This window comes from Doryrhamphus excisus, linkage group LG21 (assembly GCF_037039965.1).
Source record: "Doryrhamphus excisus strain RoL-2023G ecotype Guam linkage group LG21, RoL_Dexc_Guam_v1.1, whole genome shotgun sequence".
In the NCBI taxonomy this organism is placed as follows: Eukaryota; Metazoa; Chordata; class Actinopteri; order Syngnathiformes; family Syngnathidae; genus Doryrhamphus; species Doryrhamphus excisus.
The window spans coordinates 11,885,175-11,901,411 of NC_136377.1; the positions used below are offsets into that span (position 1 = coordinate 11,885,175).

A 16,237-nucleotide genomic window follows, 5' to 3' on the forward strand; every position below is an offset into this window, starting at 1 on the left:
ATTCTAGGTCTGACGTTACAACTCAACCTCTCATGCTGCCGCCCATCATGCAGCAAGAGGAGAAAACCCACATCCAAAAAGCCTCCTGAGTTAGTTATGGTTTGAGGGAATAAACATATATTTAAAACAAATAGGATGGGTCATATATGGGTAACCAGTAATTGGTTCCAGACCTGACCCTGGCAAAGTAGGATTCCTTATTTATAAATCAAATATTTTCATAGTTAGATCATAGAAAACCCATGTCTGAATATGGTTTTAACATTATTAGAGCCCTCTAGACATAAACTAACAGCCCTATATTCACCTTAAACTCGTGTTACCCAATATTGTAGACATAATAAGAGTAAATAAGCCAGTTATGACGTAAATAAGACTCATGCTCACGTGTGTTGCTATAAATGTGTTCTCTCGGACAGTAAGTGAATGTCAAGAGTTCCCAGTTTTTGGAACCCATTAGTCGGTGAAAATTCCTGTTTCGCCGAGCATTTGTGAGTCAGTGAAACTCAAGTTGTCTTAAGCACTCACGAGTCAATTAATCCTATGGGCTGAATGAGTGAATCGTTCATTTTAAGTCGAATCGTTCAAGCCTGTGATGCAGATTGAGCAGTTAAAACAGAGGTGGGCTAACTATAACTAGATAAATAATATATAAAACATTTATTCATGTTCTACCGCTTATCCTCACAAGGGTTGAGGGGGTGCCAGCCAATCACAGGGCACATATAGACAAACAACCATTCACACTCACATTCATACCTATGGACAATTTGGAGTCGCCAATTAACCTAGCATGTTTTCGGAACGTGGGAGGAAACCGGAGTACCCGGGGAAAACCGGAGCAGAGAATCGAACCCAGGTTTTTCCAGATCTCCTGACTTTGTGGCCAACATGGAAACCACTCCACCACTGTATGGAACTGCAGGAAGTTATAGGTGTAATTTTGACATGCATGCTGCGTGTAGACATATATTTGGTCACATACGGTATGTGTTTGGTATCACCGTGTGGTTGAGGTGGTTGTTTGGAATGCTGCATATAAAATGTTGCCCAGGCTGTGTTAACAGTTTCTCGTGGCTACTTCCTGTGTGATTTCAAGTCACCACAATAGCATTGACATTCATGTTGCCGATTACTCCTTTGAAGTTAAAAAAAAAAAACAATAATTAGAAGCGTACAGCGGGCCAGATGAAGACACTTGGCAGGTTGCACTCTACAGTTTGTCCACCCATGAGTTAGAGTACAGTTGCACAATTAGTGACATGTAACCTGATTTTCTTTTTTAATAGAGGGGATTACCCAGTTCAGTAAAAAAAAAACTTGTTTCAAACGACTGGTTGATGACTGGCACATTTTTAGTCTGTTGTATGTGGTGATCAGCTCTAGCGGTCACTTTTGTCTCCCATCATTCCCAGTCATGCAGACATCCCGCTGATTATTATTCATATTGTGAGTTCGATTATACTCGACATAAGCCACGTTTACATGAGATGAATGGAATCTTTCTGAATGACGTACCAGAAAACAGTGAATACATGGAAAGGAATATTCCAATCTCCTGTCCACATGCAGCGCTACAATCAAACGGAATAGTCAATAGTGCATGCGCAGTAAAATGCAAACAACATCACGAGATTCATCAAAGATGGCGGACGATAGTGCGATTACCGCGGTTGTTGGGACAGTTGCTACGCTTTTTTTTTTAAAGCAGCAACTTGAACGTTCAGTTCTTGTAAAGTGTTTATCAAAAACGAACTTTCCGCTGTAGTCCAGTGATGATTGCTCGCCGCCATTTTCAAAACCTGAGAGACGTCTGCGTCTTTCCGATTGAGCGGAATTAGGGAAATGAATATTCCACCCCTGTGAATCCGATTTTATATATTCATTCGGATTGGCACTTTTCTTTCGGAATGAGGTGTATACAAAGGTTAAATTCTTTCCGTTTGAGCAAATAACCCGAATGGAATTGGAATATTTGGGTCCATGTAAACGTGGCTATAGATGTAATACAAGAGAGGGAAAGATGTGATGGGAAAGATCTATGTTCCTACTATGACCTATGCTCATGAGCTTTGGATAGTGACCAAAAGGACAGCCAAAATTAGTTTTCTCTGCATAGTGGCTGGGCTCTCCCTTAGAGGTGTTTGACTGGGAGGAGGCGATGGAAAGACTATGTCTCTCAACTGAGCCGGAGAGAGGGAAGTCTGGGCATCTTCGCTCAGTCTTCTGTCCCCATGACCCGACCTCAGATAAGAACATGGTTGGCTTAATGGATGGAGGATTTGTAAAAAAAACAGCAAGTGACAAACACATTGAAGTGGACCATCGATATGTTAAGTAAACAGGGTCTCCATCTGCAAACCAGCTGGTTGGTGATCTCCTGCACTGTGTTGATGAGCCATGTTGTAATGACACATGCAGCCTACACCCTGAGCAAAAGATATGAGTCATAAATAGGTCACACGCAGTCAGTTGGCCAAGGGGTATTGTAAAACCATTTATCGTTTTGCCCCTGGAATACAAAGTGTAGTCACACCCAATTCTCTATGGTGGCTTTGTGTTATGAATGAAAGGTATAGGCAGTGTCAAGTGGTGTGAATCAGCTAGGCTTAAAAAAGGAATATGATGAACAGGGTTGCCAACTCCCTGAAAAATAAACAAGGGACACCTTGATGACAGGGCTGGCTGACCTGACTGTCTTCACCACTTGGAAAGACAATCAATATACATTACTTTATATATTTTACGTATTCTAAATTAAGAATTTCCAAGCATACAATTTACTGAATGAACAAAGCACCTACAAATTGTAATACAGTAAAGTCTCGTTATATCGATATCGGTTAAAACGAATTACTACATATTACGATACTATTTTCATTTCCCGGCAAATTTCTAGTCTTTTATGATATAATTAGCTCCGTTAGTACGATACCCGGTTATTATGATAATCCGGTTACTAAGATGCCCTTTTCATCTCCCGCCAGCCAATTTGGTCTGCTTATATCGATACAAAAGCAGCTTAAATCAATCTTTGCTTAAGGATTTCAATACCAAAAAAGAACACGGCGAACGGCTGCTTCCAGTCAACTTTATTTTTCACACTTCCACCACCAGAGTGCAGCACACACAGCGGAAAACACCCGTCCCTCGCGCCTACCCCTCCGGGTGGCAACACCTTCCTTATCGATAGTTCCGGGGGTAATCACTACAGCGTAAGTTTATTTTATTTACTGTAGTACAAAATGTATTGTAGTACATGCTAGATACGCAATCCATGAACTCAAGGAGAAAATTACATGCCATATCAAAGATCCGCCCACTTTTAATGCAGTTCGGCGCAGGATCGGATATATGGATAGTCCGGTTATATCGGTATTTTTTCCGACTCACAAGAATATCGATATAACAAGACTTTACTGTATGTAGTATTCTACACTGGTCACTAGGTAGTAATAATGTTACTAGGGTGTCTTGTGTAGTTTTAAGCTGCTGTTTCGAGTGTGGTCTATAGAGGGCAGTGACTTTCTGCATGCTGGGATGGAGCTAACGTTTAGGAAATAAATCTGTACAAGAGAGAGCTGGGAAGCATTGAACTTTTCATGCTGTGTAGTTCCCTGTGTATATTTCAAATAAAAAGGCTGACTAATTTACAGCCATCCTTACATGGTGTCATTCAGCAGTCATTACATTACACTGGTGAGACAATAGCCATGGCAGGAAGTACGCTGTCAAGAAAAACAACTCTCCCAATGCTAATGTGTGAAGTTATCATATTGATGTCTTAAATGTTTGATTTTTTGTTATTATGTCTACTATAGTGGCTAGCATGCTGGACACACAGATCAGAAAATTACCAAATCTCCCCCCATATTCCAATAAACATGCTTGTTCAGTTAATAGGCGACGCTAAATTGTCCATAGGTATGAATGTGAGTGTGAATGGTTGTTTGTCTATATGTGCCCTGTGATTGGCTAGCGGGAAGTCCAGGCTTTACCCCGCTTCTCACCTGAAGACAGCTGGGATAGGCTCCAGCATACCCCCACCACCCTAGTGTATATTGAGTAACACGTGACAACAAGGGTGTTATTTCATGTCTAGAGGGCTCTTATAAAACAAGTTTTCTATGATCTAACTATGAAAATATTTCTTAATGAATAAGCAATCTTAATTTGTGGAAATTCACTTTTCACGCTTAATTAACTGCGGTAAACGAGGGATTAATGTGTATAATACTATTTTTAATCTATCAATTCTACTTGTTTATTTCACTAAAAAATAATAATATAGGATATTGGCTTTAACCAAAGCGGTCAAGGGTTCCCACTGGTCTTGTCATCCCTCATGTCTCTTATGTGTCAATCACTATCAGCATGATATTTCATGTCATACTGTCCGTGTAGACTACAGAAAAAGAGCACGCTGCCCTTTGAAGACACTATTGTGCACTCTCTCCAACCACGTACTTCCCTTTCCAATTGGGACCTTTTTGTCTCCCTTGGAGGAGCACTGTGGTTGCTGTTGCATTCAGTCCGTCTTGGCAGTATCCAAGACTTGTGAAGCACCCTCATCCCTGTCAACCATACGGTATTTTCTTCCACTTTATCCGCACCTTAACCAATGAGATGGGCCGGATTCTGTATTATCATAGTCATAGTCATCATAGTCATGTGTGAGGGTGTTGTCGGCTCTTTGGTATCAAAGCAGGTATGGGTTGGGAATAAGTTTGTGGTAAAATTACGTATTAAGCACCTCAATACAGGACGGATACTTTCTAAATACAGTAAAGTCTCTTTATATCGATATTCTCGGGAGTCGGAAAAAATACCGATATAACCGGACTATCAATATATCCGATCCTGCGCCGAACTGCATTAAAAGTGGGCAATAATGCAATCGACATGTTCTATAGCAGGGGTGGGCAAACTTTTTGACTCGCGGGCCGCATTGATATGACAAAATTTACGGGGGGGGGGGGGGGGCAGACTATATATTTTACACGTAACAGCCCACCTGGTATTATTGTATCTGTAAAATTGTCATGCAATCAGCTATTATTATTTATTATTTTATATTTATATTTAAATATTTTAAAAATAATAAAATATTATAATAATTACAATAAAATTAAAATAATAATTATTATATTATTATTATGTAAAATATGCAAATATAACAATAATGTTATATATAATTAATATGATAATTAGCATTCATATAATAATTATAATAATCATAATAGTTCTAATAATAATAATAATAATAATTATTATTATTATTATTATTATTATTATTATTATTATTATTATTATTATTATTATGTGCTTGTGTCCCTTTTTTCAGGAGCACTTTGTAAACAACAGACCATGTCAAAAAACGAAATTGATACAGTGAAGAAAATAAGTATTTGAACACCCTGCTATTTTGCTATTTCTCCCACTTAGAAATCATGGAGGGGTCTGAAATTTTCATCGTAGGTGCATGTCCACTGTGAGAGAGATAAACTAAAAAGAAAAATCCAGAAATCACAATGCATGATTTTTTAACAATTTATTTGTGTGATACAGCTGCAAATAAGTATTTGAACACCTGTGTATCATCTAGAATTCTGACCCTGAAAGACCTGTTAGTCTGCCCATTAGAAGTCCACCTGCACTCCATGTATCATCCTGAATCAGATGCACCTGTTTGAGGTCGTTAGCTGCATAAAGACACCTGTCCACCCCATACAATCAGTAAGACTTTAACTTGTAACATGGCGAAGACCAAAGAGCTGTCCAAAGACACCAGAGACAAAATTGTACACCTCCACAAGGCTGGAAAGGGCTACGGAGCAATTACCAAGCAGCTTGGTGAAAAAAGGTCCACTGTTGGAGCTATCATTAGAAAATGGAAGAAGCTAAACATGACGGTCAATCTCAATCGGAGTGGAGCCCCATGCAAGATATCACCTCGTGGGGTCTCAATGATTCTAAGAAAGGTGAGGAATCAGCCCAGAACTACACGACAGGACTTGGTCAATGACCTGAAAAGAGCTGGGACCACCGTTTCCAAGGTTACTGTAGGTAATACACTAAGACGTCATGATGTGAAATCATGCATGGCACGAAAGGTTCCCCTGCTTAAACCAGCACATGTCAAGGCCCGTCTTAAGTTTGCATATGACCATTTGGATGATACAGAGGAGTCATGGGAGAAAGTTTTATGGTCAGATGAGACCAAAATAGAACTTTTTGGTCATAATTCCAATAAGCGTGTTTGGAGGAAGAAGAATGAAGAGTACAATCCGAAGAACACCATCCCTACTGTGAAGCATGGGGGTGGTAGCATCATGCTTTGGGGGTGTTTTTCTGCACATGGGACAGGACGAGTGCACTGCATTAAAGAGAGGATGACTGGGGCCGTGTATTGTGAGATTTTGGGGAACAACCTCCTTCCCTCTGTCAGAGCATTGAAGATGGGTCGTGGCTGGGTCTTCCAACACGACAACGACCCGAAGCACACAGCCAGGAAAACCAAGGAGTGGCTCCGTAAGAAGCATATCAAGGTTCTAGCATGGCCCAGCCAGTCTCCAGACCTGAACCCAATCGAAAATCTTTGGAGGGAGCTCAAACTCCGTGTTTCTCAGCGACAGCCCAGAAACCTGACTGATCTAGAGAAGATCTGTGTGGAGGAGTGGGCCAAGATCCCTCCTGCAGTGTGTGCAAACCTGGTGAAAAACTACAGGAAACGTTTGACCTCTGTAATAGCAAACAAAGGCTACTGTACCAAATATTAACATTCATTTTCTCAGGTGTTCAAATACTTATTTGCAGCTGTATCACACAAATAAATTGTTAAAAAATCATGCATTGTGATTTCTGGATTTTTCTTTTTAGTTTATCTCTCTCACAGTGGACATGCACCTACGATGAAAATTTCAGACCCCTCCATGATTTCTAAGTGGGAGAAATAGCAAAATAGCAGGGTGTTCAAATACTTATTTTCTTCACTGTAAAACCATCAAAAGGTTGGCTCAGGCCATGATGCCAGGTTGTATGTTGAGTTTAAATGAAATACTTTGGAAAGATTGGGCGGGCCGTATTCAAACACTTGGCGGGCCAGATGTGGCCCCCGGGCCATAGTTTGCCCACCACTGTAGTATAATATATATGGTATTGAAATCCTTAAGCAAAGATTGATTTAAGCTGCTTTTGTATCGATATAAGCAGACCAAATTGGCTGGCGGGAGATGAAAAGGGCATCGTAGTAACCGGATTATCATAATAACCGGGTATCGTATTAACGGAACTAATTATATCATAAAAGACTAGAAATTTGCCGGGAAATGAAAATAGTATCGTAATAAGTAGTAATTCGTTATAACCGATATCGATATAACGAGACTTTACTGTACAGGACAATCCCGTTTTCCAAGGGACGGTTACAAAACCTACTGAATGGATTAATTCAGCTCCTAATACAACAAAAAGATTAACTCCTCACACTTTATGTTCATATGCTTATCGCTGGTAAAGCCACTTGATTCAGGCCACAAATAAAAAGGCGTATCGTAAAAGATGAAATCTTCTTTCATGCCTCAGTGAATTCAAGCCTGCAGCTACCGAGGGCAATGTGTGTGTGTGTGTGCGCTTTGGCGCAAGAGATCAGCGACAGCAGCAAGGGCGATGACGTCTGTAGAGAAAGTTATATAACCAGAGCTGAACATTTGTTCTGTCACAGTTACAAGGTCATGGAGGGTGGCATGAATACCAGTCATAGCCTCCACAGTCATGTGCAACATAATTCCACTACCCATATAACATCAGGTTGAACAATGGAAGGCGACGTTACAATGACGTGTAGCCATGTACATACAGGAATGATGATCACAAGGGAAGGGGGATATATATTGCAGTGTATTCATTGCCGTTGGGGATGGGTACCGAAATCAGTATTTTTATAGGCGCCAACTACATTCCATCGGTACTGCTGAGCACCAATTCACATAAAATCCAACGGCACGTTTCGGGACCTAAAGGGTCTTTATGGAGTGTCATGGCGACGCTCCTAACATCTTAGCTCTGTTCTTAAATAAATTTGTAAATTAGCATTTATTACCACATAGTAAACACACATGGAAATTGCGATCATTGATTTCCAGTACCAGTCTCTGGGTATTTGTACCCAGTAAACACTTGCTATAACGATATATGTCATAATACTGTATCTTCATTGGTGTGTAACTAACCATTAAAAAAAAGACTACAGGTTAGGCTCCTTTTTTGGCTGCTGACGTATGCAGTAACATTTCCGGTTTTCAGACGAGTGCAATCACCGTAGGGATTGGCCATACTGCATATTTTGGTATCAATCTGATACCAAGTAAATAAAAGGGCTAACGTTACTCATGGTGATATTTTTTTGAATGGAGTTTAATGAAGTAACTTATTTGTGAATAATTTAACAACATTTAATACAACAATATATGAAAAACTACACAGTAATTCTTTTATTACATACAAAATAATGTATATAGTACAAAATAACTAAAAACTACTATTGGCTGCCCCCCAAAGCCCCGATGTGTCCAGTTATTTTATTCATATTATTTATATATATATACATATACACACATATATATGTGTATATATATATACATATATGTATGTATATATGTATATATATATATATATATATATAATATTTATTCATTTTCTACCGCTTTTTCCTCACGAGGGTCGCGGGGGGTGCTGGAGCCTATCCCAGCTGTCTTCGGGCGAGAGGCGGGGTACACCCTGGACTGGTCGCCAGCCAATCCCAGGGCACATACGTATAGACAAACAACCATTCACACTCACATTCATACCTATGGGCAATTTGGAGTCGCTAATTAACCTAGCATGTTTTTGGAATGTGGGAGGAAACCGGAGTACCCGGAGAAAACCCACGCATGCACCGGGAGAACATGCAAACTCCACACAGGGTGGAATTGAACCCTGGTCTCTGAGCTGTGAGGTCTGCGCACTAACCACTAGACCGCTGTGCCGCCTATATATAATATATGTATATATATTCTATATATGTGTGTGTATATATATGTGTGTGGGTATATATATATATATATGTACAGTATACACATTTATCAATACAGTCCCTTGCCATTTGTCCAAATGTCGCGGCTTCATTCTATCACAATTTTATAAAAATATATTCATAAATTCTGCTGTTTTGTCATTGAGTACAGCCTATTATTAGTCAAAACTTGCATATTTAAGCAAATATTTTCAAGCATAATTGCATGACTTTTCTCGTCAGTTTCCCAAAGCAGGTACCAACAATGGTTCTCCCCAGGAAGAATGTTTACGTACGGTAGTTCTATAACCTTGGAAAGGTGATGGTGCTGTTGTATATCCAGTTTCACTTTGGTGTCAAAGTACAAGAGGTCATCAGTAGACGTTTACACTGCTGTATATTTTAGCTACATAGTATGAAAGCACAACATTTTAACTGATGATATGAGGTCAGTGGTGTTTTATATAAGAAAATACTGTCCCTGCGTCGCTAATGCACAGTCACCACAGTGACCAGTGGGGGCTTTTTTTGTGTTTAAATTGAACCTCCAGTTGATTCAATGCACCATGCCAAACCTTTCTGACCCGCTTATTCTGTGTATGTGAATTATGCCCTACATATTGCAGATATTTGTGCTCCATTTTAAACTCAAAATTTTCAGTTATGAATCAACAAAAAATTGGGTTATCAGACTTTCTGAGATGTGCATCACAATTGGATCTACAATGCATAACGTTCCCATCTTGAATGACCGTGCCAGTAATACAAAGTGTAGGACATATTACTATATCGGGTATATGCCTCCCAACTACTTCTGTTGTACTTTTTATGTTGTACTTACTTTGGACCACGAAAGGAAATTAGTGTATTATAGTGAACTGTGTTTCACTCTGCTTGTTAACACACCTCATGCACTGCCTTGCCTGCCAGAGAATAACAATATGTAGCAGGAGGGATCAGTGTTGCCAACTTATTAACATTGTTGCGATACTTTTTTTCAAGTAAAGGGACTTTTGGAGACCAAAATGCTCAGATGGGACAATTACTTCCCATTACAATTGCATCTACGACGCCGCCATTACATCCCCCCATCCCCATCCACCACAAATAGATTGCCGTCCTGTGATAACTGAACATCTTAAAGAGGTCATTATGTGCTGTTCAGCAACACAGACATTGTTTGCAACGAGGACGCTGTTTTCAATTCAAGCGTAACGTCACCTGATCACATTTCTGACAGAGATTTCCATTACTTGGCTGAACCACTGATCCTGATGAGACATGAGCGGGTCTTCTAACGGCTGATAAAATGCTGAGTCAGTTCTCCCGGCCACACTGCACAGTAATGCTCTCTTAAAGGATCCCCAATTCACCCGACCTGAAGACATCGGCCTTTGTGGTTACATGCGTTTACTTCTTTGGGGAACAATTTAGTTCACCAAGAATCACTTTAAGTCCTCCTGTGACCCTAATGTGGACAAGTGGACATTCTTTACCTCTGCCCCTTTTTTAGGTGACATGACATATTTTTTCCAAATGTGAAAAAGATGCAAACAAGCTACACAGCAACAAAGATACTGTATCTGTAACATGAGAGCGCCCTATCTAACTCTCACACTGACGGTGCGGTGGGTTTCGGAAACAATAACAGGATTAACAGTTCTGTAAATGCAAGCAAGAGCAAGGTAAATATGCATAACATTAGTTACACCTGCACTATCTAATAAGAGCGACTGTATTGCTGTAAATCCCGCCTGTTCAAGGATAATCATACTCCATTTTGGTTGGCGCTTTCAGAGAGATATCACCATGCCATAACATCTTTATATTTCAAGCGCCTAAACAACAACCACAGTTGAAAACAAAGTGCAGTGCAAGTGCAACAGAGATAAGACAAGCACAGCTAAAAACACAATAGTCCTATAATAAACACAATAAAACAAAATGAAATCAATGTGTCCTGCTGGCTCCAACGCCAGAGAAGATATTATCAGATATGTTTATAATTGTGGTTTCTGGAGAACTGTACTGTACACACTTGTACATCATCACAAACTACAATACCAAGTAAGAAATATTGTTAAATATTGGCAGCAGCTCTTTCCCTCTGTTGTGTGATGATACATGACATGACATGACATTCCCTTAAAACTGCATGTAGTCAGCCATGGCATGTCCGACATGATAGAGTGAAAAAAAGAGTTCCTCCTATTCCGTGTGGAAGTGGTAAATGTTTGGCTTCTTAGTCCTTCTTCCCCACACCATATGAAACCCTTTCTTAAGTTTACAATACATACATTTGAGGATGAGTGAGACCTCTGGGGTTTGATTCCCCGCTCAGGCATCTAGGAGACCTGGGTTCGATTCCCCGTTTGGGCATCTCCATGTGTGGAGTTTGCATGTTCTCCTCGTGGGTTTTTTCCGGTTTCCTCCCACATTCCAAAAACATGCATGCTAGGTTCATGCTAGTAGGTTAATTGGCACATTCCAAAAACATGCATGCCAGGTTAATTGGCACATTACAAAAACATGTATGAATGTGAGTGTGGTGTGAATGGTTGTTTGTCTATAGGCACCCTTTGATTAGCTGGCAACCAGTCCAGGGTGTACCCCTTTTTTTTTTAGCTGATTTTGTATCTTTAGAATGAACAGAAGAACGAAAGAGGCATGTTCAAGTCTCACATAAACAATGGGCAAAATTCCATTGCCTTTTAATCAAATTGGAGGATGGCGAATCGGAAGCTAACATAAGATAGGATTGATATATTTCATATATTTATGTGTTGATATACTGTTTATCTAACGCAGGGGTCGGCAACCTTTACTATGAAAAGAGCCATTTTACCCAATGCCCACTGAAGAAAAATAGCCTGGAGCCGCAAAACATATAGTATGTTTAAAACAACATTGGAGGGAATTTGGGGGTATCAAAGTAGTTCAGATAAGAAAAGACGAGTTGGAGTACTCTTGCTAGTTTTGGAGATAAACTTACATAAATGTATGTGTAAACTACTGTAAACGTAAAAACAAGTTCCCATGCCGCTGTTTTTAAATTATCTCGAATTTATTTTTTAGATTTGTAGGTAAGTATTACTTGTTTTCCTTCATGTACTGAACTGGATAGCAGTCAGAACTCACTCAGGATGCATTCATGGTCTCAGACAAAGTTGGATTTTTTAAAACTCATTACAAAAGACGTGCATTTTCCCCACTCGGGTGTTAAAAATATTCAAGCATTGCAAAGGGAGCCACAATAAAGAGTCTGAAGAGCCACATGCGGCTCTGGAGCCGCAGGTTGCTGACCCCTGATCTAACTGATGCCAGCTGGTGTAGACCTCACTCACTGGACAATAAGTGGACAACTCAGACTTTCGGCTTTCTGGCTAGGGTTGCGCAACTGTCATTTAGTGGTGATCTGTGAACGCGGGTTCGAGCCCCGGCACGGTGCATGGCTAGAAAATATGTTCATTGTGTTTTATCATGGTGAGCAAAATCATTCAGTGATCTTGGAAAATTTGAAGTGAAAAATATCGGTATCTGTATTTACTTGGTATGGGATCGATATCGCCCACCCTAGTCGTTCGTGCTATTTAAAGCCTGGGAGTTTGCCTGCTGTGCAATTATAGTCAAGTAGAATCCAGCCATATTCCATGTGTGTTTGCGATGCACCACTCTTGAACATTCAACATTCATCTTGATGTGGAACGCTGTGGCTCTGTTTCCTTAAAGAGACAGAGGGCACAAATGAGCCCTTTTGCTGCTGCACAGACCTCTGCCATTTGTGCATGCCCAGTCACACTAAGCAGCTCTAGCAATAGTCAGACTAGCGTTCAGTTTAAGCTTGCGGGACATGGCCCAGTAACCTACTTTTCCATGCTCTGTAACATCTGAGAGGAGGCTCTGTGCCATCACTTAACTAACCTTCGGCACAGCATAGTTTCGAGGTGCATACGCGGAAACGCAATTACATGTCAAAATAAAACCTGCTCGACGTTCCTACTTGACATGATAATGCATATTTACTGGCTTGTGTATCATGACGATCCTGTGCTGACTTAACCTAGTCCTGATTTATGCAATATCCAAGTCAGACATTATGTCATCACTGCATGTTCAGTTCAAACACCCTTTCCAGTGCTTCTCATACTTTGTAGTCACCTCGTCCAAGTTGTTACGCAGTGACAGCACTGCAGATAAGCACCGGAGGGGCAAGTGTCCGGGTCATGAGGCTGCTGGCCCAAATGTTTAGCAGCATGATGTAAAAGGAGCATATGGTGCACTGAATAGCCCACTTGAGTCAGTCATGGAGAGACCCGTCTCGACCCGCTCAGCTGTCAGCACACATCCTCTTCATCACTTTTCACCGCTGCGGTTGGCCAACCCCAGCAAACTGGTAAAAAATGGCTCCAGTTTAAAGATTTAGGCATAAATCATTCCAAATAAAAAAATAAAGTTTTCCAGGTCTCCATGCTATATCTGCTAAATATGGAATTCGTTCACAAGTGTCACAATATATATGGAACGGAACCTATTGAGTACTTTTAAGTGTGCTAAAGTGAGCCCTGCGCGCGTGCGTGTATGCGTGTATGCGTGTATGTGTAAAAGTACAACAGCACAAAAGTCCCGAGTAAGAAAAGTGCACAAAATGTTCTTACCTGACTTGTTCGAAATGCAGGTCAGACACACGCAGAAGCTCGAAGCCGCGACACAAAACAGATGTCCTACATTCCAAAAAAAAAAAAAAAAAAAAAAAAAAAAAGTTGCCCAGAAATGAAACTAACACTTTCACGTCTCCGTCCGTCAAAGGCCGCCCTTTTTTCTTTTTAGCAACAAGGAGTCCGGACCCAAAGTGTCCCGGTACTGAATGTATTTAAACGCCACACGCCGGATCACACCCCGCGCTGTGCGGACTGAACATGAGGACTGCTTGAACGTTTGAGTCTTTGCAGCCAGTGAGTGGACACGGTTTAGCCCCGCCCACTGGACACAGCAAGTTTGTGTGTGAGAGAGCGACGTTGACGATAATGTATTATCGTCAATATACTGTATTATCGTCAACATCGCTCTCTCATACACAAAAAGTGCTATCTTTCTAATAGTTTACCTTTCACAATTCACAAAGTGTATTTGAAAAAGTGCTTAAGTACTTTGTCAAATACATTTTCCAAACACAATTATATTTAACGTTCTACGTTTTCATTTTATGTGAAAATTCACTACTAAACGGACCATTTTCTGGTTTCAGAAAACATAATCACATCCTTATATTAGCTTCAAAATGAAAAAAAAAATGATTTAGCCACAGAGAACAGCAGTCAACTAAAAGTCAAGTTTATTAAATCCAAATAAAGGAAAATGAAAACAGTTAAATTATGAGTTAGTCTTTTCCGTTTTCAAATTAATCATGATTAATTAATCATGATTAATTAATCATGATTAATCATAATTTGCACCTTTGCTTGAAATATGCTTGTTTTTACTGTGTATATATATATAATTTGTTCATCGATAGTAGCAGAATCACGTTCTAACCATTATTATCAGCCACTACGGGTTGCGTTAAAAGACAGCACGTAACTTAAGTTGAATTTGCATGTTTTGAATTCAATTATGGTAGCATACTTAAATGCGTCAAATTCAACTTCCATGTTAATGTTAGTGAGAGATAAGAATATCCACTTACTGTTTTTTTTTTTTTTCAAGACCATGATTTTCGGAATGTCTGTGAATGCAACATGTTGTTACTTTTAGTTCCTATTTCTGAAAACATTTTTGTCACCATGGCGAGCTAGCTAGGGCAAGATATAACTCAGGGTAGGAATAGCCTTAAAAAAGCAAATAGTAATACAATATTTGACCGATTATTTCCAAGTCCTGTTTATCAGAGAAAAAATATATATTTTTTGCTAACTAGCTTACCCTTTAAAAAATAAAACATTTAATAGAAAAGTTATTTGCTTGTTTTATTTCCAAAAATTACAAAAAATTTAGCTAAAAGTCAGAAAAGAAATGTAGCAAAAGTATGTAGCAAAGTCTACATACTATGTCCATCACTATTTTACATAACAATATTTTTAAAAAGTATGTGCTACACGAAACTTCAATCAAGATAAATACACCATCTAAAAAGGTCTGTGAGGAAGCTTTCATTTCAAAGTAAGGACACGTCTCTCCAAGTTAGTTACACATTTGGAAACTGTATGACTGTTCAAATACACAAAACATGTGTTTGCTCATGCTGATGAGAGAATAGCCCTGCCACAGATGTTCATGGTTGTCTTCACAAAATAAAAAAATCTGGGCTTGATTGAAGCTGGACTTTGCGGTATGTACTGTTAGCAGTTTCCAAGTCAGTGATGGACTACACTGGAATGAGATAGATACTTTATTGAGAAGTAGCAGTATTGTGTTACCATTCCATTCCTAATATCTTCTAGTATATGACAGAATATGGACATATTAGGGTCAAATTGTGTGTGAACATACCAGATATGAGCAGTAAAGAAATAAATGCAGTTAATGTTAGTTATAAGTTGAAATTAGAAAGTGCAACAAGCCAATTAAAAAAAAAAAAAGCTGGGGGCCACAAATAACCCCCCAGGCCACACTTTGCACACCCCTGACCTACATAAACAAGTGTCACATTGTACAAATGTCTTAGGAATCGCTCGAGGAGCAACACAAAGTGTTTAAAGTTGTCGACTTTGCCTCTTGCTTCAATCCGCTCTCCAATCATGATGGGATGTCCTGATCCATGGAGACCCAAACTCCCGACTCAGAGGTCTCCCTGGCGTCTCGGTGACAGATACCAAAGTCTTGAAACGTGCATGCCCCCACATGTCAGAGGTCTTTTAGCTGCGCCGGAGAGGGCGGAGCCATCACAGTATAAGGCGACAGTTTTTATTATGTTTGTACGGATCAGTGTATAGAGCCTATGCTATTACTGTAGCGTATAAATGATCTTAAAGGCAATTTTCTTTTTCTGTCCATTGCAGAGTGCACACAGCCACAACAAAGGGAACAAAAATCTGCACAATCAATTCCACACCATGATGGATGGGCTTGAGTCACATGCCTCCCTAAAACATCATTCTAACAGCTCCACTAGCAATCATTACACATTCACGCATCAGCTCATTACTGCTATTTCTCTGATTTTATAGATTTTTTTGAGTCCGTATG

At 39.8% G+C, this 16,237-nt stretch overlaps 1 protein-coding gene across 1 annotated transcript in view; it reads right to left on the reverse strand.

The window, feature by feature from the left end:
* The window catches only part of npas2 (neuronal PAS domain protein 2), a 70,873-nt gene extending 56,895 nt beyond the window's left edge, over positions 1–13,978 (reverse strand). Inside the window, exon 1 of the mRNA XM_058088276.2 lies at positions 13,711–13,978. The gene's annotated coding sequence lies outside the window, so the exon portion shown is untranslated. The remainder of the gene's footprint in view (positions 1–13,710) is intronic.
* Positions 13,979–16,237: the final 2,259 nt, after the last annotated feature.